This window comes from Rhinolophus sinicus, linkage group LG01, assembly GCF_036562045.2.
Source record: "Rhinolophus sinicus isolate RSC01 linkage group LG01, ASM3656204v1, whole genome shotgun sequence".
NCBI classification, from domain to species: domain Eukaryota; kingdom Metazoa; phylum Chordata; class Mammalia; order Chiroptera; family Rhinolophidae; genus Rhinolophus; species Rhinolophus sinicus.
Window position 1 is genome coordinate 193,359,942 of NC_133751.1, and position 26,821 is coordinate 193,386,762.

The following is a 26,821-nucleotide window of genomic DNA, read 5'->3' on the forward strand; positions in this document are numbered from 1 at the left end:
CGAGTCTATAACTTCTACAGAGCTCTGGGATAGATGTTTATCCCAGTCCTGGCTGAGAACCCGCTTCTGACGAGCCCAGTTAGATATGTGCCCTTGGCAGTCAATCTCTCACCAAGTCCAATAGCAAGAGGACGGAACTCTGGGGACTTCTCAGCGCTTCCTTTTGCAGTCCCTCCTTTTGCAGCTCACAGCCCAGTGGAGTTTAAGCGAGGGCCCACAGGACAACCTCAGAGCCACCTCTGCGAGTTCTTGCCTTATAAAGCTCTTCCTATCAGCATTCTAAGAGCAAGAACAGTTGGTATTGGGCAAGGGATGCACTGGCTGGGGTGGGTGTGAGGTGAGAGTCTCCCTAAGTCCCACAAAGAAAGAATAACTGAACCTGGAAATGCTAAGCCTTCAACACCTTTCAAATTCAGTGGCCTGAGATTCTCAGACAGCTGCTTCCCATCGTCTGAGCTTCTCTACCATTGAACCGACTTCATCCCAAAGGGTGCTTCCTGCGAAAGCCAGCCTGAGGTCTAGGGATGCTGTGTTAGTCTCCAGTAAATGTGTTCCACTGCAAACTCTTTGGGGATAGGCCAAGGAAACAGTGTTTTCCAGGACTGGGAGATAATACAATTCAAAGGATTGTTGAAAAAGCTGCTTCAAGTACTGTATTGAATGAACAAGGGAGTGTGTCACACACACATACACACACATATAGAATAAATCCCTGCTTAATGGCAGAAGATAATGTTCTGAAAGAAGAATCAGGGAAAAAGTCTCAAGCCACAGAAACAAATACATTTATTCATTCAAGAATCACTTACTTGGCACCTTCTCTAAGCCAGATTGTTCTAGGTCCAAAGAAATAAATGAATGATTGTATGTTTGGCAAAATATGTTCAGTTCTATCATACAGGTCTGTGCACAGTGTGCTATGAAAGAACAGCGGAAAGCAGGCAGGATTTTTCATCCTTGTCAGGGATTTCCTAGCCCCGCCCCCAAGCTGCCCGGCTCTGAACCTGCACGAGGAGGCAAACAGAAGCAAGGCCAAGGGGTGGGGCCCGGGTGTGGGGCTGGGGTCAAGGTATAGCCATGAAATCAGAACAGCATGTTGAGTTGAAAACAGGAGGGAAATCCACAGGAACCAGCCAACTAATAGCCCCAGCCCAAATCGCTGCTGCCAGAGCTCTCAGCATTAATGATGAGACCGTAGGAAAGCTGGCAAGAACAGTATCGTGTGGGAGCTGATGTTCTGCAGCTAAATCTGTGTGAGGCTGTCCCCAGAAACTGAGGCTCTCTGGAAATCCCTGCACTCAAATTCCTAACTCAGCCCCAGGTTAGGAGAACGCACGTCCTCAGCCTCACTTTTCCTTGCCCCTCTCTGAGCACGTAGTATCATGTTGTTCTCCTGCTGTAAGGACTTTGCAATTCTTAGATGAATACACTGAGCCCATCCGTGATGGGTTCAACATGGAACAACCTATAATCTGGAGAAAATGAATGTGGCAAGGGTGGTTCTCCCAGGATCCAGGATCCTGAGTGGGAGAAGAAGGGAATATATTTTTTTTCATTCAACATCGAAACTTTGCTATTACACCAATCACTACGTTTTCTTACCATAGTCATATGATGTTACTTAGTACCATCAGTATGGCTCTTCCTGAACTCATATTGATATATCTACACTCTACTTCCTCATGCCTTTGATATTCTATAGCACGTAGTTTTTAGCTGGATGGTACAATATGGCTATGGAAGAAAACTGTTCTCTAGATCACATACAAATGACTCCAGAGTAAACTAAGGTGGCCAGCTCAGTTGAGCTCCCTTCCTTGGAAGTATGTCCTACTCACCCACAGCTCTCCTTGAAAAGGCAAGATGAGGGAGAGGGTCAAATCTGTACTATGTGACCCTAATTACCTGGCCCCAGCTAATTAGATCAAGGGTGGACACCTGATCCAAGAGAACTCAATCCCTGGACCAGATTCTCTCCATCAGCTGTGTGACCCAAGTCACAGAGCATGGATTCTTAGTTTCTGCTGTTTGTTTTACGCCATGGACTCCTCTGGCAGTCTGGTGAAGGCAGGGGACCCTTTTTAAATGCATAAAATAAAATATATAGAATTACCAAGGAAACCAATTAATTAAATGTCATTATTCAAATATGAAAAAAAATCACAGATTTATAATATAACAACATATGTGCTTCTTTATTGACACTACTAGTGGGTCTAATAACAACCATAATTTCAAGTAGAGATGAGCGTAAACTATATTCCACAATATCTGCAGCAACCATAAAATGATAGGAAAATATCTGTGATTTCTACTGGTGACAAAAATCACAGATACTGCTAATGCCACGGTGGTTTTTGTTAACCCTTATAATAAAAGAAATGCTAAATTTCAGTTACAGGTTAATGAAACTAAAGATGCCATTTGTTCCCCCACCCAACTCATGAAACCTTGAATTCTAAGCATGGATTCTCAAGGCACCCGTGGACCCCAGGGTAAAACCCCTGCTATAAAGACTCTCATTGGATGACAGTGGGTGCGTAATTGAAAGGCCACACAGAGCTAGTCAGAGTTAGCAGCAAGCCAAGCCAAAGCACACGTCAGTCAATAGTGGGCAGGAGCAGAAACAAACCAGCCAGTGGTGGGCTGTGAGGGGCAGAGATAAGCACTTCCAAGATCTCAAAGAAAGAAGCTGCCTTTCCAGTTCCCGTGACGCATGCTTACCTCTCTTGAAATCAGGTACTGGGAGATCTCCCTGTGCCTTTTCAATCAATGTCCTTTTTACTTAAGCTAATTAAGGGGATCTTCTTCCTTAGAGTTAATTACTGACATAATACCTTAAAAAAATGAGCTAATCGAAATACATTTATAATATATTATGTATATTTGTGTATATTCATATTCTACTAGATTATAGATTCCTAACATCTCAAGGTGTATACACTGTCAATTCTATAAAGCCCATAGCTGCTGACTACTAGGAACCTGCAGGTATTAATAATGGCAAATGCCTCAGGGAGGAGGGAAAGCGGCCTTCCCTGTGCCTGGTGGCCAAACCTGGGCAGTTTATCTCTAGACACTGAGCTCGTAGGAGCCAGACAAAACGGAATAGGAAGAACAATAGGTGAAGAAGTCCCAGTACTATGTGAATCTCTGTAGACCTTTAGATTTAGGGAGTACAAGGGCACACGGGAGACATAAATGGCCAGGAGAAGTAACCAAAATGGTCAGAGGTCCCCTTGGAAAATGCAGCTCAATTAGATATCCCATTTTACTGAGGAGGAAGAAACTGAGGGACACAAACTGTCCTGAACAGCTTTCCTGTGACAAAAGTGACACCGCTGGTCAATGCCTAACCCCCCACTAGACAGATAGATGCCTGGGGCCACTTATGTGGAAAAGGGAATAGAATGATCCTCAAAGTGTCTCCAGCTGCTCTTGCCACTGTCTGTAATCCCACTGAGGGCAAACAGGAAAGGAGAAGTTAGGGGACAAGGGACTGAATATTACTGTTCATTAAGTATATAAAAATGCAGTGAGTGGTGGGTATGGTGTTTATTTCATTATCTTTACTCCTTATATGTGTCACATATTTTTTTATGCGTTTAATATTTTCTAGTAAAATATATTTTAAAAAACACAGTGAAATCCAAATCAAACATCCAAATGGAAAAGTGAACATTAATTACCGCAACATTTGGTAGTGACTACCCAAGTCCAAGCACGTGAGTCCATGGAGGGACGTGCTCTCCAGACCTGTACCCCCAGGACCAGTGCCAGCCCCCACTGACTCCAAGCTTAAAGAAGGGCAAGGATCCCAAGGAGTCAGAGGAAACAAGAAAACATTCTGGATATGAAGTCACTTTCCAGAAAGTCCAGAAGGCTGGCAGGTTGTGGAGTTAGGAAGTTGAAACGCTAAAATGTCAATTGCGAGGCCCGAGTTATCTGCTACCAGTTTAACTCAAAATAATGTCATTCACAACAGGGCACCTGCCTAACCCATGGCTGAGGTGACAGTGGAGGGATGTGACCGAAAACTGTCCAGTGATGACTCTCAAATCCACTGACTAGGGAAAAGTAAGCAGGCCTAAGAAGGCACTAAAGAGATACCAGGAAAAAATGGAATACAGGGAGGAAAAAATGGAGGTTAAAAGATAGATTTCAAGTCAGACCCCGACTCAGAACAGAAGTCACTGTGAGGGTGGTGAGGGTAGGTGTTGGGAGAAGGGCCTGGAAATAGAGAGCATCTGCGGAGGGGTCAAGACATGCCTGATTCGGAGAACATTATCCTACATGGATGTGAACAGGTTTGAGGATAAAAGCTGCTTCCTGAGACTTCTAGTCCCTTAGCCCAGGAATTCTGCACTACCTGTCCTCTCTCCTGGCTATAGTCTTGGAACACTAAAATGTCCATATCATTTGTAGGCATATAGTACATCTCACATTCTTTTAGATCTAGGTTTCACCGAAGAAGAGAGAATGCCCTGGTTACCTAATTTAGCATTTCCTAACTGATATACTCTCCACTTCCTTTCAGGAAGCCATAATCTTGTGGGTTTAAGATTCCCACTGAGTTTGCTAACCCCCTATCCTCAGGCGAGAACAGGCAGCCCTGACACCAGGCTGACCCTAGGGAACAGAGCTGCTACTCCAGGGTTCATCTCCAGGTGAGGGCATGAAGGAAGGACCAAATCTAGGCTCTGGTTACAGGGCATCTTGAACACCTGTTGATAATAAAACATTATCTGTCAAAGCTTCAGCCCTCCAACCCACCAAAACAGAGAAAGAGAATGGGAGAAGAATTTTATTCCCTCTGATTCCCACCCCAGGGAATAACACTGTCTCCCCACCCTCACCCCAAAGGCCACTAGTCAGAGTAGAAAGGCACCTAATGGAGGATCGAAAGAAAAGGCTGACTAGGGATGTGGAAGACTATCGATCTCTTCCTAGAAAGGGAAGGTGGGCAGTGGATACAGGAGAAAGGCTAAGGAAACATTTGACCAAATCAGCTTTCTTCCTTTCCCACTTCCATTGAGTTTACCTACCGAGGTGACTTTTGTAAGAACTTTAAAGGATCACTCCAGCTTCCAAGTGAAGAAAAGATTGTAGGAGAGCACAGGTGGAAGCACAGAGGCCAGTTAGGAGGCTACTGCAGTCGTCTAAGCAGAAATGATGGTGGGTCAGATCAACGTGTAGAAGCAGTGGCAGCCTGCATTCACTTGGACAGAAGAGCCAATAGAGCTTCCTGCTGGAAAGGATGTGGGGATAAGAGAAAGACAGAGTCAAACAGGACTCCACGGTTTTAACCCAAGAAAGTGGAAGGATGGAGTTGCCATCAATGAGGAGGAGAAGGTTATAGAAGCATGTTTGGAGTATGTGTGTTGGGAAGAAGGAGACAAGTCAGGAGCTCAAGTTGAACATGTTGAGTTTGAGATGGCTCTTAGACTTCCAGGTGGAAATGTTGAACAAGCGGTTGGAAACACTGTCTGGGGTTTGGGAAGATTTGAGGTGAAGACATAGGTGTAAAGATGGTATTTAAAGCCATGAGATTGAACGCAATCACTGACAAATGAATGTAGGCAGAGAACAGTGGAGGAATGAGGCTAAGCCTGGAGCTAGTGCTGAAGAGAAGAAAACAGCAGAGGAGATTGTGAAGAAGTCACCACGAAGTAGAAAATAAAGCCAGGAAAGTGCACAGCTCTGCAAGCCAGACGAAGAAAGTGTGTCAAGAAGACCTGGGTGACCAACTGTATCAAAGGTTACTTGTAGATCAAACAAGATGAGAACCAAGAACTATCGGACGTGGCAATGAGAAAGTCAGTAGTGACCTTTTCAAAAACAACTTCAGTAGAGTGATGGAAGTCAAAGCTGCATGCTTTAACGAGAGAACTGGAAGTGAGGGACACAATAGAAACAGACAACTCTTGGCAAGAAGTTTTGCAGCAAAGGGCGCAAAGAAACAGAGTAGTCACTGGTGAGCAAATCGGGATATCAAGGGGAGGAGTTTTTAAATGGGAAAAATAGTAATAGCACATTTATATGTAAACATGACAAACCTATAGAAAGCAAAAAGTTAGAGAGAGGAGAATTACCGGAAAAAAGTTTTTGATAGGTGACACGGAATCTAATGTCCGGGCAGACAGCTCATTTCATCTGTGCAAACAGTAGAAAGGCAGTGTATGAGGGCATATATGTTAGCAGTCAGGAGAAGTGGTGTAAGTCTGTTCAAGTCACTTCTGATTCATTGTTCTTTTTTCCCCACGAAAAATGGAAGCAAGGTTAAGGTGATAGGGACTTGAGGAAAGAGACTACGGTGTGAAAGCCATCTAGAATGATGGAAGAGTGAACGGGTTAGAGAAGTACAAGTATGATATGACTAAGGGTGCATTCGAGGTTCATGGTCAAGAATTTAAACGGAAACTGATCAGCATGATTGTTATGTTTTATTTCTCACTACATTTGGCTGCATGTGCAGGTATGGAAGAGGTAGAAGAGTTGGGTTTAACCGTGCACAACACAAGAGATGAGCCCTAGAATGAAGAGTGCACGCAGGGAAGTGACTACCCTTTTTCCCCAAAAATAAGACCTAGCCGGACCATCAGCTCTAATGCGTCTTTTGGAGTAAAATCAATATAAGATAAAATCAGTATCAAGATAAAACCCGGTCTTATAGCAAAATAAGACCGGGTCTTATATTAATTTTTGCTCCAAAAGACGCATTAGAGCTGATGGTCCGGCTAGGTCTTATTTTCGGGGAAACATGGTATAATGATTGACCATAGAAGCTGGGTAAGGAAGGGAAGCAGGACATCAAAGGAGTCAGGACAATGAAAAGGAGGGAAAGATCAATGGACTGGAGGTCTCTGTGGGATTAAAGGAATGTTGGGTGGAGGCAGAGAAGGAGAGTGGGAACAATAAGAGGAGGAAGTGGCTGGAAAGTAGGGTGTACAAAGCTGAGCTTATGAGGGGGTAGCAGTTACTGGCAAGGACGAGGTCTCGGATAGGCTCTAGAGTTTCTAAACAGCAGCGTTTCTACGGACACTTTGGGCTAGACAATCCTTTGTCGTGGGGGACACGATCAGCGGCGTCCCTGGATGCTCCCCACCACACGAGGAGACAGTAGTACCTCTCACGTTGTAACAGCCCAAAATGTCTCCAGACATTGCCAAATGTGCCCTGAGGGCAAAATGTCCCCTTGTTGAAAACCACAGTTCTAGAGCATGTCCACAGAAATCAGTGACTGAGACAGGGCGGATGTCAAGACAATTAGAGAAAACTGGAGAAAGTGGCAGTGAGTCAGGAGCTAAAGTCCTCCAGGATGACTCAGTCAGTGCGTTACCAAAACACGAGGCGCACCGGATGGCATGTAATCTGATGACAGGAGACGCAAAGCCGTGCTTTTTAGGGAAGAGGAGGGAGAATGGCGAGGAAGCAATTAGAAGCAAGGAGGGCACGTATCCACACTCAGCAGTAAGAGGACTATGGGAGAAGAAATAGCCACCATGTGAGAAGGCTGCAGAGGAAAAAGTATCCTCAGGGGAAAGCCAAGTTTCTGAGCAAAAAGGAGAAGGGAATACTCAGAGAAGAGGTTGGAGAGAAGATTTTGCTGATGTCACACCATTTATTCCAGAAGGCACAGTGGAAGGGTTCAGAAATCGGGGAAGGGTGGGAAACGAGGACAGAGCGAGGAAGTGTGAGATGTGTCCCTCAACCGGGAAGGTGGAATCCAGGGGGAGGTCTGCTCAGGAGAGCCGTGCTGCAGTGGACACAGAGCTTCAAAACCAGAGAAGAAGGAAGCCTTCTGGGATTTTGGCAAGAAGGTGGACGCAGGTAAGAATATGCCTGAAATGTGGCAACGCTACTAGAAGTCACATTGAAATTACCACCCCTGGGCTAAAACTAGTCTAGAATAAAAGGATAGTTTTCTAAGCTTCACTAAAGAACAGTACCAGCTTTACTATCAGGAAGTCAACCAAACAGACGCGCCTCTATCAAGAGCTGAGAACAGGGTTTTCAAGGGTCCAGGAGCTAAGGAAACCTTCAAGGAAGGGTGAAGTTTGTGCGAACTTGGTATAGACAGGCCTAAAGCCCTATGTAGAATTCTTAGGGCCAGTTAGGAAAGTGCCTTCCTCATTAGAGGATTAGAAATTAAGGTGTACTAAAAGAGCAGAGCGGCTCTAAAGTGACAATGAAATATGGCCAAGAACCCAGAGGACCTGTTCACTCTGGAAGAGAATTCGAATAAATTTCCAGACAGGCTGAGAATCCCCCCAGGGCCAGACAGGGCTGAGGAAGGGAACCTGGGCTACTGAGTCCAGGAAGCTAAACCAGTTGAGCTAAGAAAGGGCAAAGATCTCTTATCAGGATAAGATGGTGCTGGGTAAACTCATCCATTTATTTTTCCTTTTAAAAAAGTTACAAAAACACACACTGACTTATTAACACTTAAGTTTAGACACTACAGAAGTGTATAAGTAAAAGACCCCGTCTCTTCACTTCCAAACCCCTCCTCACGGGTAATGACTGTGCTCGATTTGGTGTGTATCCTGCCGGACTTTTTTCTATTCTTATGTGAACATACATACAGAAAGGTGGTTTTTCCTTCCCCCAAATGGGATCACATTATATATCTCCTTCTGCATTTTGCTTTTTTCACTGAATAGTATATCATGGCCATCTTTTCAAGGTACATACAGGTCTACCTCACTCTTTTTAATGGCTTCACAGTGATTGGATAAATCATAATTTTTTCAAATTTACATTAACAATGGGCACTTAAAATGTTTCCACTTTCCCCTATTATAAACAATGCTGCTTTGAACATACTTGTGCAGCCTTCTTCGCATGTTCATAATTCTACAGATTACATTCCTACCTGCTGGACGAAAGGGTGTATCTGAAACTGACAAAAATTTGCCCTCCAAAAATAATGTATCGATTTAGCCTCCTAACAAAATTGTATAAAGAGTGCCTAATTCCACATACTCCTGCCAAAGCTATAATAACCAATCTAAATTTCTGCTGACTGATAGGTGGAGAGACTCTCAATCTTGTTTTAATGTGAAGTCCTTTGTGGTTTGTTTGTTTGTTTGGGTGGGGGGGGGATGTCAGTTTAAGAATAACGAAAACTGCTTTCAAATTCGTCTATATACATAAACATTGAACCAAGAGGACACCATGCTCATTAAATATACTGATTGCTAAAGGGAAAGAAATAGGAGAACAATAATCACACACATAACAACACTTTCGAATGCTTAGTATGTGCCAGATACTATAAAAAGTACGGAAGTATATTATCTTACTGAGCTCTCACAGCTCTATAGAGGGATTAATATGCCCATTTGATACAAAAAGAAACTGAAGCCAGACAGGTTAAGTAACTTTCTCAAAGTCACGCAGCTAGTAACTGAGTAGAACCAGGGTTTTGAACCCAGACCACCTGAATCTGGATTCCCCATTTAGACAAGTTAAGTAACTTGCTCAACCCAAGTCATACAGCCAGTAAGTGGTACAGTGAGGATTCAAACCCAGGTCTGCCTAACTCCAGAGCACACATATGTAACCTGTGTGTGTGCGCGCGCGTGTGTGTGTTTAATAGAACTTGCATTATCTCTATGAAGGATGTAATGATAGTGTGGGGAAGAATTTATTCCTATAGAAACTTTCTTTTTTGGGGGGGGTTCTGGTTTTGGTATTTTGGGTTCTGTTTTGACTAAGGTTTGAAAACAAATCCTGACCTTGCCGTGGTTGAGCTCAAGGCAGGGCCACTGCATTGCAAGACACCAGGGGCATCATCCTTCACGTGAATGGAACTCATTGCAATTGTGCAGTGCACAACCCAATGCGGTGACCCCAGGACCAGATACAGACTGACTAAAGGAAAAGGGAGATTTCTCCCCACAATTATTCCAAAAGAGCCAAGGGATACAGAGTGTCCCCTAGCGGTTGAGAATGGTGTTGGCAATCACAGAAGTCGAGAGCTCCCCAGAACTGATAGAACTCAGAAGTAAAATCAAGAGACATGAAAAGGAATTGCTGCTCTCTCTCCCTAGAGCGTTCCCTTACAAGAGAATGCAAGACATATCAAGACTCCTCTTTGGAGAATCAACGGTTCCCTGAGAAACAAAGAGGAACAGAGGGTAAGTATCACCAACAACTCGGGTCGTAAGACTAAGATGCTTATACAGTAAATGAAGAGAGGAAAGGAAAATGATTTTACTAACTGAGAGAAGGTGGTAGAGAAGGAGGGATTTACATAAATAGATTCAAGACTAGATAATCAGTTCTGGAAATGTCTTAGTAATCTTCCAAACGGCACCCTTCCACTACTAAAAAAAAAAAAAAAAAAAAAAACCACTAGAAAATTAGGAGAACCTTGAAAATGTTCTCAAGGGGAAAAATGATGCTAAAAGAAACCCAGATGTGGTGAATATAAAATGAATGGAATTTTGGATTCATTCCTACTGTCAGCCTCTCTTAGAATTGAGGCAAAGGCAATTGCAGACTTGGGAAGAAAGGCTTAACTTGACCAAATTAAAATGGCCTAAAGCCATGAAGAGACCATGGGTAAAACAGAAACACACATCAGCTGGGCAGAAGATGGGCCCTGAGAATCAGCACAGTAACAGAAAGAAATGGAGACGGTTTAGCCAAGGTAAACATGATTACAGTGAGTGCTGATCGCTTGCTGGATTGAGAAGGGGATATTCTGATTAATCACATTTTCTAGGTTAACAGGTACCATTTGTTACTCATACAGATTATCAATGTTCAAAGAATTGAAAACTAAGCTGCAAAATAAAAATAACACTAAAATAGAAGACACTTCCTAATCTTCTAATGACATGGAGTGTTTGTCAAAAGTATCGGCTGTCAGTACCAGTCTCAGGTTTGGGCAGAATCTGGTCTGTTTTTGATCTGTCAAAAACGTGGCTAAGAACAAACAATCTAGAAAGATATAGATGGCACCAACTAAGGAGATGACAATGCCCAGCGTTAAGGGACTTTTTTTTTTTTCAGTTCAAAGGACTTAGTAGAGTAAGAAGTATGGTGAATGTTAACAGCAAAGGGATAGAGAAAACAAATGCCACATTCATTTTGACAACTCACTAGACTGCAAGGTTCCTGAGAGCAAAACTTTGTTTTGGTCACTGCTCTATCACTGCATCTATAACAGTGACTGGCACACGATAGGCTCTCAAAAATATTTAAAGCAGAAATCAGTGCTGTTCTTCCAAAGCACATTACTTGGACCTAGATTTGCTCTCATTTCCCTCTACATTGCATTGTAGTTCAGTATTTATATGTCTGACGCTTCTCCTGGATTATCACTTCCTTGAGGGCAAATTCTGAATTCAGTTATTCTTGAACCCCCATCTTCTAACATAATGTTTTGCAAATAGTAATTACTAAAATGTCTGCTGAATTTAATAAAATAGAATTAAATTCTTGGTGTCTAATAAGAAGCCAGCATGTAATGGGTGCTCAATAAATGTTTATTACACGAATGAACTGAAAGAAAGATAATACCCACGAAATCAAGTCCTTTGCCTCAAATCCCAGGGCTGAAAGGCATCATGGCTTGAAGGTAGAGAAACGGTCTCTTTCCCTTAGTTTAAGGAGACCTTGCCTGGTTCATGTGCCCAGTATCGGGCACTCTGGCACCAAAACTGGAGAGAGTGTGTGAGTGAGCGCCAGGAAGAGTAGCATAACTGACTTGGGGTGGGAGAGGAAAGGATGAAAAAGGAACAGTTAGGGGCATAAGCTAGGCAGATGGCCTAAGTGACGTCTGAGACCAGACACGATAACCTTCTGCTAACACTGGGAGAGTGTAAACACCCAAGAGGGGAGGAATTGTTTAGCCTGGTCCAAAGACCTAAAAGTAGGAGAAAGGATGAAACAAAGGATGGAAGATCAAAGCCCTGCGACAGGAAAGCCGACCAGGAGAGACACTGGTCTCCTTGGACTCAGATAAAACCATGTCATATACATTTTCACAGATATCAACAAGTGTTATTATCCTATCCTCATTTTCAGGCATACAGGAGGTCTATACACAGATGGATTATTGAAACTAGAAGAACTGAAACGTAATACAAAGAGCCTATGCTTGCAACAGAAAGTCCTTTTACCATTACACAAAATACAGCCCCATACTCAGCGTTATTAAAGCAGTGTCCAAAAAACCCCACTGATTCACACTGCACCCATAAGTAAAAGCACCTTCAAGAGAAGATGAAAGCAGAAAAAGGAGGGAGAAAGAGAATCAGCGAAGCAGTGGCACTGGAATCCCATGGTTCGGTGAAATGCATGAAATCTCCCATCTGTGTTCTCATTCCCCACTTTCCATTTTATTCTAACAAAGGCACCTCTCAAAGTGGAGTTTGCCGAAAACATATTCATTTCTTCCTATTTCCCATTCCACTCCAAGTCTGCCTGCCTGCCTGCCTCTCGGGAAGTTTTAGTGGGCTTCAATGGTTCCTACAACATTAACAGTAAGTGCTGTGAGTGGTAGAGCCAAGAAGATATGGTTTCCTGCTTCAAAGAACTTGTAATCTACTTGAAGAGACAAAATATAAATATGTGAAAATAGCAAGAAAATAATTGCAAAGAAACAGATGATAAACGCAAGAGAAAACTGGATACACTATTCGTGTAACTGCTAATGGTCTGTGAAGTGAGATGAAGGTTAAGATTGAACTGATAGTTCAGGGAAGGCTTCCTGGCAGAGGTGACTTTTCTTCTTGAAGAAGAAAAATAGAAATGGATTGACTGAAATCAACTGACAGGTTTATAAAAGCTAGAAGGAACCTTAGGGTGTATTCTATCAAAATTGCTCACTGACAGATGAGCTACACAGAAGCCCAGGGAGCATAAATAATATGTCCAAGTGACAAACAAATTAAGTGGGAGAACTTGAATTCAAATCAAAGCATCTGACTTCAAGTCCAGGGCAGGTAACGGGAACAAATGCAAAGAAGCGAAAATAAGCATTGCCTGCAAGGAAGGTGAGCAGATTGGCTAGGCTGCGACAGAGGGATTGTGGTACTGAGTGCCTAGGTACTGTGGTACTGAGTTTCATAGAGTACTGAGAAATGATAAGCCCTGGCCTACTCCCAGATAATCTGAGTAGCTCCCTGTTCAGGAACACCCACCGTCCATGAGTGACAGGGGCCCCGCAGGACTTCTGCATTGCCCAGACTACACGTCCTGCTCGGAGACCTTATCTTCCAGCAGCTACGTTTCTTACTCCCAGATGCCTACTAAGGACCCTAGCTCCAAGATACACATATAGCAAAACTAATCAAGGAGCTACTTCACATATGAACTTCTGGTTCTGTTCACAACCCCACCCTCCTCCTTTGCCCCCACCAACACTGAGGAAACCAGATGTACAAATGGTTAACAGAGAAAAAAAAATCCCACCCAGACCACTTGAAACGCGGCTAGTCTGGCTGGGCTTCCAGTCCGCTCAGCGACTGCTCCATGTCTGCTATTTATAGCCTCTGGGTGCCCAGCCCAGCTTCCAGGTCACTAATTGTGGCCCAGCCCCGAGCCAACCCCCACACCTCCTCCCCCGCCCTGCAACACAGGGAATAAGAAGCAAATCCAGCTTTGTCCAGCCTCGGAGGAACAGCCAGGAGTGAGATCTGAATCCAAGACCCTATATTATGTCCAGAAGGGCCGGCCCTCGTACTGCGTATCTTGGAGATCTGAGCTGTCCCTTCCTCCTATAGCAGGTTCCTCTTGGCAGAAAGACCCAGTGGAGCTTTCTCTGTTATTTCTGGGGCAACCACCAATGGGCCGTATTCTCGACTATCAATTCTATATCTGCAGCCTTGTCTCCAACCTAATTAAACCTGACCACTGTCAACGATGCTCACGTTCGGAGCGCAGCCCTGGGTCCAAGGGGAAGGAAGAGTTAAGAGGCTTACAAAAAGACTCAGAAGTCTCCTTCCTTTCCCAGTGCCTCAGTGTTCTGGTTACCATTCTCCTCAGAGAGCCCACCAAGCTCCCAATGCTCTATATCCGGGACCGATACTGCCCAAGCCTATACATCTCAATGTCAGTCTTCCCCTTCTCCTTTGGGGGTTCATTTGGGCCACTGGATAATGTGCCAGGGATTCTGGTTATTGGAGCCAGAACCAGAACGCTGCTGTGCTATCTCATCATCACCCACAAATACCGATTCCCAGCCCCAAATGGCCCCAAATCTTTCCTCCCAAGACCACAAGGGGAAAAAAAGTTTCCAAATTAAAAAACTAAAACTGGCAACAAAGGTGCCCCATGGCAGTAACCTTTAAAACTGGCCATTAAAGTTTATAAGTCAGACGGGCACCAACGTGAACGATCAAGAAGAGAAAAACAGCCCCCTCCCTTGGGGACCCAGAGCCACAGCCTTCCCCCTAAAGCCACAGAGCTGATGTCACAAGAAGCGCTTGCTGCCATCAAGGGCTCTCTGTGTCCCAACTACATCCACTCACAATGTAGGCAGCCTCTGTGTGCTGCAGGCGGATGGGTGTCTGGCTGAGAATAAAGGAAAGGGGAGGGGCACGGAGGCAGGGGTTGGGGGTATATAGGAGGTAGGGAAGGTGGGAAGGAGGAGAAAAACACAAATCTCCTGCTAGCCATGGAGGCTGCCTGCCATTCACAGTCCAGGAGGGGACAGGCCTGCCAGGCTGCCTAGGACAGTGGTTCCTAACTTTTTTCCGCCCAACATACAAGGGGCATACCACATATTTTTGTCAGTAACTACAGGTCATTATGCAATAATTCCTAACCATTCTGGAGTAGAGGGGCTACACAGAATTTTTTTGGCAAGGATATGAATAGTTTGAAAAAGGCTCCAAATCCTCCTGAGCACCTCCCCTATGGGTTACACACCCCCGATGAAGAATCATCAGTGTAGGGGGCCTACTTCTCCTTCCCTCCCTTCCTTCCTTCCACGTATTCAACAAACACGTTTTTGAGAGCGTCTGTGTGCCAGGCATTGTTCTGGGGGCACTGGGGAGACAGCAGTGAACACACAGACAAAAATCCCTGCCCTCATTGAGAATCCATGCCTTCGCAGGGGAGAAAAACAGCGTAATAAAAAAAAGCCAAATGCATGGTATGTTGGGTAATGATAAGGCTAAGGAGAAAAACGGAGCAGGGAAAGGGGACAGAAAGTGCTGGTGGGGGTGGGGCGAGAGGTGGGGATGACACTGTCGAGAGGGTGGCCAGGAAGTCCTCAGCTAGAAGACAGCACAGGAAGAAAGGCCTGAAGGAAGAGAGGGAATGAGACATGCAGATATGTGGGGAAAGAGCATTCTTAGCCGCGGGACCAGCAAGTACGAAGGTCCTAAGGTGGGTCACACGTCTAGTACGTTCCAGGAAGAGTAAGAAGGTGGCCGCTGGGGCTGGGGCTGGGGCTGGGGCCCACATGCCACCTCCTGACAGCTCCTCCTCCATTTCACGTCCTACGCTCTGAAGAGTTGAGCTGATCACCTGTTAGACTACGTGTCCAAGTCAGGGACATGCTTCCAAGCTGAAAAAACTTAAGCAGCTTGGTGAAAGGGGACACAGGTAGGTAAGATGAGCTTAGTATTAAAGCATTTCTCTTTATTTAAACAGCTCAGAGTTCTTTTAAATAAAATCTCATCCATTCACACAAAATCCTTGTCAGGAACAAAGGTCACATCCCCTTAACTAAGGAACAGAGGGAAAGATCATTTTCTAAATGATTCTATAGCTAGAAACTGGAATAGAAGTTACTCTTGATACCCGGCCCAATGTCCTATTATTCATAAAACCATAGGACGTTAAGAGCTGGAAGAGGCCTTAAGACGTGACCGTATGCATTTCCCTCATCTCACTCAAGAAGCGGCTGCTGAGATTAGAACCCAGTGTTCTTGGATAAGGGGTTAACACTCCTTAGAAAGCAATGCAGGGGGACACTGCAGATTTTAAAAGAGGGGACCATATCTCTCAAATCCTGCATGCTGGAATTTCTCCTGCAAAGGAAGATATGATGATGACGTTAGGATTACCGAACACCAGGGTCTCTGTCCCCTGACCTCTATAAAAAGCTTGTGATCTCCACATGCAAGGCCTTATCCAGCTCCCTTCAGCCCAAATGCCCTTGGTGAGACAGAGCATGGCCAAGCCCGGGGGCTGCAGGTTCTGAAGACCAGAACTAAGTCTACAGCGTGAACACGGATACACAGATACACACACACACACACACACACACACACACACACGCATACAGTCAGTGGGAAGGAGGGGAAAGGAAAGCACACAACACAACACACCAGGGCAGCTGCAGAAAACAACTGCTTGTTAAGTTAAAATTAAACTCTGCACAAATATTGACCTTTGGAGGGGACAGAAACCGGTCCCATATTTACCAGTTTTATAAATGGGACTGACCACAGCTGCCCCACGCGCTTGGCCAGCATGATGGCAGGATGGGGCGAGGCCACGCTTTGGGGGTGGGGGATGAATGAGAGGGGCAGGAGAGATTTTAAACACTCTCTTAAACGTAGTTACTACTGGTAGGTCAAAGTTCCCAAAAGCCTTAAAAGAGGAATTTCTAGGAAAGCAAATAAGGCAGTCTCTGAAAGTGGGGGGTCAGAGAAGTTAGGGGTAAGAGAGGAAAAAGAAAGTGTCAGAAAGAAATAAAAATTGCTAAAAATAGTGAGAAATATAACAGAGATTGAAACTGAATGGCGAGAACACTGGGGAGCTTATCCTTTTGAACCCTGGCCCTTGGTCAAACCAAGAGTCATAAGGTAGAAGACCAGGTGACCAACTTAACCTAATGGAACAATCTAAACTGACCTGGTCTGAGTCTTGGCTCTGCTGCTTACTTGCTATGTAACCTCGGGAAACTCTGGGACCCCACTTCCCTCATTTATAAAATAGGGGTAATAATACAAAAACGTTGCCCTAATTCACAGAGGCAGAACCAAAAGAAAACAACGTATGTGAAAGTACTTTGCCGACCGTAAACACCGTGCAGGTATAAATCATTACTTTTATTAATTCTATCCCAGCTAACTGTGCACCTTTATACTCCAAACTGGCCAATAAACTGCAGTCTCTCTAAGAGCAAAGCCAGGGAGCAGAAGGGAAAACCTGAGCTTCCCTTGAACTTGTTCGAAGCCTCCTAACGGCATACACCTAAATCCTTCTCTTGCTGCAGGATAAAAGGGAGCCCAGCTTGCTGAAGTAGGCCCCCAAAGCCATGCTCCCAGCTGCAAAAGGTCCCACTACACAGAGGGAGAAAGGACTCATCAATCCTAGTTCCATGAAAGCTAACCTCTGGCTACCCACAGTTTTTCAGGAACAAACATCACAGATGTTGGGCTACTTAGTTCTGTTCAAAATCTCTGATGCCTTCATCCTCTTTTATACTTTCCTTACGCTCATGGCTTTCACAATGAATAATAAGCATAAAAAGTCTGGATCCAACCTCTGCCTAGCAGGACACGATGATACCCTTCCCCCCCACCCCCCAAGAGTTATGCCACCAAGAATCAGAATCTGAAAGTATTTCAAATAAAACTACTTTGAAAACTACATGAAAAGATTTGCTGAAATTAGTTGCCCGGTGTGACAGAAAGCTCCTGTGCCTTTATGTGGTACACTGTTTACACTCTGCACCTTCAAGGTGTGGGGTAGACAAGCGTCTGTCACTTTATGGCACCGAAAGAGGTAGTGATGAAGTTAGACTCCTTTACCTGCTCAGTGCTAACTAGACACGTCACTAGTATTTGTGACTCGGCTTCACTTGTTCAATGTTTTACCTTAATATATCACAGTTTATATTGTGAAACGTGTGTCATAAAATATAAACAATGTACAGCACAACCATGTCAGCAATTTAGGAGGAATTTCCAACGCTGCAGTCTCTGTGGTCACAGGGCAGGATGGTGTTTTGCGTTTGGTGTACCAAATACGTGCTGAAGCACAGACTCCAGAGCAAATGGGGAGGGGGAGACAGACAGGAAAGAAAAGAGGAAAAGAACGGGGAAATTATACTCCAGGAGGGGAACCAGCTTCCCTGAATTCGGATCCAAGAACTTTTTAATAAATGTAATCATCATGAATTTCCATAACCCTCTTCCTAGGGCTCTGTCCTCTTCGGGGGCCCCAGAGAAGTGATGTGCCTCCAGGTTCACCCACTCAGTAGAAGAGTCTTGTCCACTGCACCCCCATCTTTCCCAGGAGCAATGACTCTCCCTCCACGGGTCTTAGTTCCATCTTCTATAAACTATGGAGAAGCTGAGCTAGCTGACCTTCCCGGGATGGCCTACGATTCCTTGCCAAACCTATTATGCTACAGCCAGAACTGATATTATTTTCAAGTATTCTGTACTTCTGGAAAAGGGGAAATGAGAGTTACCATAATGAAGACTGTCACCCATTTAATACTCCAAAAAAGTTCATCTTTCGCACGCTAAGTACGCTCTGAAGCTCAAAGGAGAAGCCCTGAATAGAACCTGTCAGTCTATCAGTCTGCCCCACAATGTCTTCATCCAAATAAAATCAGTGCCTCAGACAGGGAGGTTTCTAGGCCAGGGAAATGGTGCAGGAGCTGGAAACAAGCATCTTCAAAAGCAAATCATTCTTGAGTTCATGGCAAGTAAATCTCTGAGAGAACAATAATGCCCACAGTGGGACAAGCCATTATCATCCAGCAATTAGAAGTGACACATCCAAGGCCGCTCTGCCTGTGAGGAGTCTCTTATCCCTCTCCAGCCACAGCTCCATGTGGAGACCCTGCTGATCCCCTCCCAGACGAACCTCAAGCTGCCTGCATTCAACAAAATTCAGCAAAATGCCGCCCCACATAGGATTTCTAGTTGAATACTGCTTGTTTCAGTGGTCCCCTCCTCTCTCCTAACCAAACGGGTAGATGGATCTCAGAGAAGTGCCTCCACAGACCCTGTACCAGGGCTGGTTCCTATTTAGAATGTCTTGGCCTAAGCAAGCAAAATGTCATTCTTGGGGGCTTCAAGACAGAAGGGCACTTTCACATTAAAGACGGCGGCAGTGTAAGTGCTCCAAAGGCCTCCAAGAGGTAATGTGAAGGCCTAAGACACAGAAAATGGAAAGCAGCATCCCCGGAAGTGCTCTGGTGTCACCCAACAATCAGGACCCCCAGGACAAGAAGGGGACTCGTACACAGGGCCTGGGTAAGGCTGGGAGCACAGTGAAAGCACAAAGAGACACCATGACCCGGAGGACATCTGCACACACAAGTGCGTATCTATTTTATATCTGAGGCCGCCCATTGCAGCAGTGTTTGATTGTGTAGGAACTGTGTCTCTCATCCAGAAACAACTCAATTTCAGGCATACTGGGAAGCATCCCTCCACTGTAATCTCTGAAGCCCCTAGAGAAGCAAATAAGGAAATGTTGCTACCGGGTACCAGTGAGTGCTGCCGTCTCACCAGAGCTAGGAAATGTCTGAACAGAGTCTTATTCAAGCCAAGGGAAAACGCTGTTAAAACACACAAAACTCCTTTGACTAATGTGAGAGGGGGGAAAGAGCCTCTATAATTAACAGAAACTGTCACAGGCATTGGGGGCCTCCGACGTGTTCAACGCAAACCACTTGAAAAGACCCGGTCTTCTCGGGGAAGGCTGGGGTTTGTGAGTGGGGCTCCAACAGGCTGGGGACAGCGTTTCCAAAAGAATCCCACCATATTTAGAAAAAGAAGTAGAAGGAGGAGAAGAAAAAAGGGATGGGGGGAAAGAAAGGAAAAACCCAAACCTCAGCTGAATGTTTTTCCACCACTGGAACTAAAAAGCAGAACAGAAGAAGAAAAGTCCAAATGCAACCAGTTTTCAATTAGGGCCTAATTAGAAAGAAAAGTGGTAGTGCTATTATTACAGATCTGGGGAGGAAGAAATGCAGTCAATGACCTGAGCTTGGGCGGAGCCATCCACTTGAAAGCTGTGATGATTAGAGGGACAATTTATGGTGAGAGATGTTGGAGGGGGAGGGAGGAATAATGGAAGAAGAGGGCCTAGGGACTGGCTGATCGCAGCCACCAAGAGCCAAAAAGGACAGCCGAAAACATGTATTGATCGCCCACAATTTGCAAAGCCTTCCACAAAGGCCTGTAAGGAGAAATAAAGACCATAACAGACATAACTCTGACTTGAAGAGGCTTATAAACACTGTCCCGGCAATAAGTCCCACACTGTCCCACCTCTTAACACTCAGCCACTAGATACACATGCACAAGTCTTCAGAGAAAATTTAACCTCGACGACTTTTTATACACAAAGTCCACTCTGACCACTCACGGGGCGTCTCTCTGCCTTTCGCCCAGCTCCCTCCTCATTTCCATCTATGCCACCCTGAGTCCTCCTCCCCCACACCGAGAAAAAGATGCCATCACCCTGAATGACGCTGTCTGGATTTGCCCTCGGAAGAAGCCAGTCAAAGTCTGCCCCCTGGCTCAGGCCGGCCGAGACCCTGTATCAAGATGGGGAATCTCAGAATAGCTGGAAAGGAATTTTCTGCGTTCTTTATGATCCCAAAGGATTCAGGTCCATTTTCTAGGTAAAGGCCATCATACATGAGAATGAGGAGAAAGGAACGAGGGATGGGCACCCTTATCTATGGCCATAGGAAGGAAGGGGTCATCTAGGTCCATTCCACATTTGCAATAAAACAAAGCAGTTTGACTGGTAGACGCACGAAGCACTTTCTTCCCGTGTGCTGGGGTACTCTCTCCCTTGTTGATTTAGTTCAGGCAACTTGGAGGAGGGACAGGAAAGACCAGGGCAAACATGTCACAGACTGCAGTGAATAGGGCCAACAGAAAGGAGAGGCAAAGAACAGAGCTGAGAGGAGAGGAAAAGAGGAGAGGCCTCTCTTCCCATCCCACAACCTGGGCTATATCCAACACAAAGTTAATTCCTAACCTCGGCTCACCACCCTGCCCACTGCTTGCATGATTTATCCCCCTATCTGCCTGCATTGCCTTTACAAGCCTCCTAGCCCTGCACACCATTATAAAAGCTGTCTGTAATGCTGGCTCGACCTGGCCTGGCCCGGGCTCCTGCCACGGTAACCCTCCCCCACCCCTTCATTTTACAAGCCTTCCGCCATCATGGAAATCTGAAATCCCACGAAAGAACAGTAAACATCGCAGGGAAAAGAAAATACCTAGCCAGGCCACTCTGGACAGCAAAGTCACAAATGGACTGATGTCTCTAAGCCAGGGATGAGGCCTCTAGGCAACAACAGTGAGCTGCCTTCTTGCCTGAGCTCAGCTGGGTAATAACAAAGAGATGCATACACAGATGTACCAGTCCTTTATGGGGCACGGCCAAGCATCCTGGTGCCCTGGGAATTCCCAGGCTCGAGGCATCAGCCAGAATGTCAGGGAAACTCACAAGTAAACACAGGTGTCAGGTTCAGAGAACCATGTGGAAATGTGAAGTTTTTAAATAACGGAAAGAGACTAAACATTATTCTGACCACAAACTAAGTCAGAATCAGCCCCGTCACCTTCTTATGGGCTCCTTAGGGAGGTAGCACGATGGAGGAGAAAGAGCATGGGCTTTGGATTTCGCCGACCGGCTTTGAAAGCTAAGCTGGCTTCATCACTTATGTATGAGCTATGTGACGTTGGGCAACTTATAGTCTCTGAATCTCAGTTTCACCCTCTACACCATGGGAAAATACCAACTCATACAGAGATGGTGAGGAGTAACAACAAAATTTACAGCCAGAGAGCCTGGCACTCATTAGGTCCAAAAATGGTAGCTATTATGATTGTTTGGGATGGTAGACGTCCTGAAATGGGGAAGGGCTTCTATTGCCTCCCCGTGCAAATCTTAGCCTGATTAGTAGGCTTCACCTTTATTCTACGCAGACTTCCCCTTTCTAAACTAGACTTGATCGTTCCTCTCCTGGCCAGAGAATGAGCCAAAAGGAAGTGCCCTGGGGATTCCTCTCCTCCCCACTACCTTGGTACCCTCCTCCCTTCATCCCTTTGAACTCCTGTGACCCAGTTCTGCTCCTGACCCTTCTCACTAGGCCTCCATTGGCTCCTCCAGCCTTAGTTCGTAAAAATTCTTCTTTCTCTTCAGATGCCTCAAGAGAACCTGCCAGCACCCACTGGGTTCCATTCTTTTCAAGAAATGCCCAACTTCCCTGTTACAGCAGAGCCTAAGCCAGAAGTCAGGGTTCATGCCTTCCCTGGCTAACTTCGCGGAGAAACGGACACTAAAGAATTCTCCAGGAGTCTCTGGCGTTCCAAAACGCCCTGCCAATGAGTCTGAGTGCTCCCCAGAGCTCTGTTACTCACTTGGGGGTAGGTAGTGGGGAGCAGGAGGGGGAGGGCTGGGGGAGGGCAGGAAGAGAAGAGAGCCTTGATTCAGGGGCCAGACTGAGTCCGCCACAGGCCAGGCTCCGCTGAGGTTTCTCGGGTGAAACACGCCTCTGTGATGGCTGTGCCTGTGAAGCGGATGGAAATGCCCATAAAGCCCTATCAAACCCTGTGCAGAGAAGGACAGGGATATATATAGAACCAGGAACCAAAGGGGCCACAAGGGATTCAGGCGGACAGCTCCGCCCAGCCCTTAAACCCGCCCCAGGGAAGGGGGGAGGCCCAAGGAACAAGCTCAAGGAATGAAGGTTGGAGACAGCCCGGCGGGTTTATGAAGGGAGTGGGGAAGTGAGGGGCGTCGGGGACAATGCTAGAAGAGAGCTAATGACTAGGGGTGGGAGGCAGTCCGGGCTGGGAGGGCTGGGCCTGCTGCAGCACGGACGCTGGAGAGCCATCCTGAGGTGACTTGTAACATTCTGCTTTGGTGTCTTGACAGTACTCTGCTTCCTTTTCAGAACCACAGAGCCTCTGTGAACCGCCTTTCCCTGTCCTCCTTGGCTCCCCTGACTAGCACCTCCAGTTTAAATTCGTCTAGGAGCCAGTGTTCTCCATCCCCATGCCCTTAACTCCACTCCCAGCCTCCCAGAGACATTGAGGGGTGGGGGAGAGGCAGGTGAAAATAAGAACTCTATCCATAAGGAACGTGTCCTGGAACAAGAAACATACCTAAGATGGACACCTGTCAAAAGATAGAAACAGATTTACAGAAAGGAAAACAAGAAAGGTTCACAGAATAAGGCAAAAGCCTTATAAGAAACCATGGCACCTGATAGAATCAGGCCCTAAAGGAGACACTACCATGCCAGGGACAGAAAGTGAAGAGGCAGGCTCCTCTTCCACTCTTTGATTGGCTGGGATTCCCCCCGCTCCTCACCAATCCTCTTCCAAAGTAGAACGCTGGAGGTACAGATGACTGGGTGACAGAAGCTAGCAGACACTGAGCCCCACAAGGATTCCCTACCTGAGCAACAGCCAGGGTAGCCAGTCCCCCTCTCCCTATCCCCAATTCCAAAGAGAATCCTTCCCTCTCTCCACCTGGAGTCTTTCCCCAAGCCAGCAGAAGTAGGACAATGTTTTGGCGCCACCTGCTGTCCTTTTTTGAAAGCTGAGTAGAATAGATCCCTAAAATTGGATGGACCTCAAATTCCCTTTCTTTAATTCTTCATAAGCCCTACAGGAATGGAATCCATGAGAAAAGAAACCATAGCTTCTGTCAAAGGGAATACTCCTATGGCATGCAATGGACAAATCCAGTGTTCCACCCTTTTCCTTTTTTTTCCTGGGATCAATGTCTTAGGAAGTCCAACTAGCCAGAAACCCCTCACCGGGCTTTTAGGTCCAGTCTTAACAGCCATTAACCTGTGAAGTTCCTTCTCCAAAAGTCTTTCTGATTTGAGAACTGTGACTACTCAGCAAGCCCTTTCTCTATTTAATAGATTCCATAGATTTTAGAATTATTTCTATATCACACTTGTGGTTTTCTTGGTTTTAAGTAGATATTCTAATTTTGCCCTGAGATGACATGATCCTTTGTCATCAAACAGTAGAATGAAAGCAGTGTCACTCAATGAGCAATGACTTAGATATTTTACACTGCTCTACCATTCCTGTGGTCCTCACTATGGTCTGGGCAAACATTCTAATAAGCAATAAGCTCACTGAGTAGTCAGTTCATCTCACAAATATAAACATTTGCTCATCCATTTAACAAATATTTCTGTAGCACCTAATATGAACCGGGCCCAAGCTGGAGGCACAGTGGTAAATAAGACACGGGGATTCTACTCTCACGGAGCCTCTATACGCGCGTCATTTGCCTGATTTATTAAGGTAATCTAGCAAAGTTGCACTCCTCTTACAGAATACCTGTGTGAACAGCAAAAAGCAAGACAAAAATATAAACAGGCTTTGTAAAGAGACAGAATGAAGAAATATAAGCTGCTATAAAAGAAAAGGACACACAGAGTGGGACAATGAATGTGTATAGAAAAAGAACTCTTAATATTATTTTTCCTCATATTCCTTAGGGGAAAGTTTGTTGTTGTTGTTTTCTCTAAAATCCATTCCTGGACCTAACTCTAGGAATTGCATACCAGCTTCCAAGGTCAGCTTCCTCAGACCTCAAGATTTACAAAGTCTTTAGTAGAATTTATGGAGAGATGCCTGGAACAGACAACTTAAATTATATGCAAGTATTTTCCCAAATGTCACCACAGGAAATATGTGGGGCTCCATAAAAAGCATTGTCATCTGGTAGAAGAGGGAGAAGCTTCTGATAGGCCCTACCATGACCCAATAAATCGGGGGGAACAGTTAACCATAGACTCTTTGGGCTAGCCTGTCATTAGGAAAAGAATCTAAAGAATTCTAGGAAGGGAGTTTCCAAAGCTTCCTTGGTAACATTCTAGTCAGGTAAAGCATTCTCTCTACTTCAACCATACCCTTCGTGCTATAATTCAAGTTCATCCTTTCTTGTAATATCTTGAATGAAATGTAGAAAAGCTATCTGTCACCCTGCACGTGCTAAATTTCCATATTTAAAAGAACGAGCTACCACTCAATCTGCTCTCTGGATTAAAAACTCCTATTTTCCTTGGATACTTTTTTAAAATTCTGTTTGCATCCCTTTTATTATGGTCCTGATTTTCCTACAGTCACTCAGGCCCCCTGCATCCTTCAAACACACCAAAATCCTAAGAGGCCAACTAGTGCTAAATACCATGGGAGGGTGGCCTTAGGCTCTCATGTTCTTCTTTTAATTATACAATCTGGAGGGATGCTCATCTTTTTACATACCCAACCTATGCCGACGACTACAGCACCATTGGGAGCTCTTACTAGTTAAATCTTTCAGGAAAAAAGGGAAAATGTTCCCACCTAGGAAGTCGAAGGGTCGACAGAGGAAAGATGTTCTATTAGATAAGACACTAGAATAGCTAAAGCATCTGATAAAAGGCATAGCAGGCAAGGTTGGAATGCAGGGAGCCCAGGAGGGGCATTCCGAAGGGCTTTGTACCTTGAAGATTCTGCTTCACTTTGCTTAGATCCACCCTCCTTTCAAGGGCTCTCTGGGATTCCTTCACTAATTTCCCCACAGAGAAGGACTTCCTCATTTGTCCCTGCTGAGCACTTTGTGCATCTCTAGTATAGCACGCTCACCTTGGATTATAGGTATGTGTACATCTAACTGTCTCCCCTTCTCCATACGCTTCTCGGGACAGGAATCATGTCAGTTATCACTGTACCCCTAGCACATGCTACGTACTTAACAATGCTAGTTTCCTACCCCGCCATCGTACCTCATACAAGAACCTAAACCCAGAGTGGTAGCCAATAAATCCTGGCTAAGGATGATGACATTAACAGCAGCCATCCAGCGCAACTCCACTCAGCTGTCAGACCCATTTAGGATATTGGCATATAAACTCCTTTTTCTCTTGGCCCAGACATTGACTCTTAAGGTTTGCCTCCTCCTCAAGAGACTCCAGGAAATAGGGTTAGTTTTAAGTCCTAGAAACTCTAATCATTCCTGTTTTCTCCAAGCTAAGGGCCTAAAGGAAGACTGCAGATACTTCATGAATATTGATGAGCCTCTGCGGTCACATGAATATTAACAACACCCTGTGGCTTTCGGGAACAGCAGCCCAGCTAGAAGGTCTAATATTAACCTTGGCTAGGCCCTAAAGGTGGGAAGAGCATATGCCCATACGTCTCCATGGGGAGTAAAGAGTGCATGGCAGAGTCTAGTTTGGGGGTTGGCCCCTGTGCAAACACTGGGCACAAGGGCAGTTAAGAAAGGACTCAACATTGTACCCCACGCCCCTGGCACTGAGGGCTCTGTGAGCTGCTACCCAGGCAGAAATCCCCAATTTTCAAGCTATGCAGAAGGAAAGATGCAGAAACTAAGGACTACTCAATTCAGAGAAGAGTGGGTAGGGACCACTGACTTAGTTCAGTCGCCACAGTAGAGGGGTAGGGAAGCTTCAAAGCCAGGTCTCATGGGACAGAAACTTGAATCAAATAACAAGGCTCAATTAGGCAACAAAATAGACCGTTAGCAGGTCACACATTAACAGTAAGGAAAGATCTACGGACTGTGGCGTTTCCAGCCTCACACCTTCTGTGAAACCAGCGGCCACAGAGACCAATGAGTCAGGTTTACGAGGAGAGATGCTGTAGGGTTGAAGCAGCAAGAGGCAGGAGGGACCAGGTTCTTCTGGCGCCGCCAGATTCTGAACCCAGGAGGCATCAGGAAGAAGGATGACTGTTATTGAAAAATAAACAAATAAAGGAGAAGTTGTGTGAATCAGAGCCAAAGAAACCTATGCACCCCTGGCCCCAGGTCTAAGTTCAAAACCTATTCTATGGCACGTGACACCACTACTAGAAGGAAAGGCAGATTAAGTCGCCTCAAGCCATGA

The 26,821-nt window shown here is 45.4% G+C and overlaps 1 protein-coding gene and 1 long non-coding RNA gene across 4 annotated transcripts in view; one reads left to right on the top strand and one right to left on the bottom strand.

The window, feature by feature from the left end:
• Positions 1–26,821, bottom strand: part of NHEJ1 (non-homologous end joining factor 1) — a 71,357-nt gene that overhangs the window by 12,680 nt on the left and 31,856 nt on the right. The window lies entirely within an intron of this gene.
• On the top strand, positions 7,587–12,591 carry LOC141567267 (uncharacterized). The gene is made up of 3 exons (XR_012489785.1): positions 7,587–7,830; positions 10,056–10,142; positions 12,040–12,591. It is a non-coding gene; the product is annotated as an uncharacterized LOC141567267 (long non-coding RNA).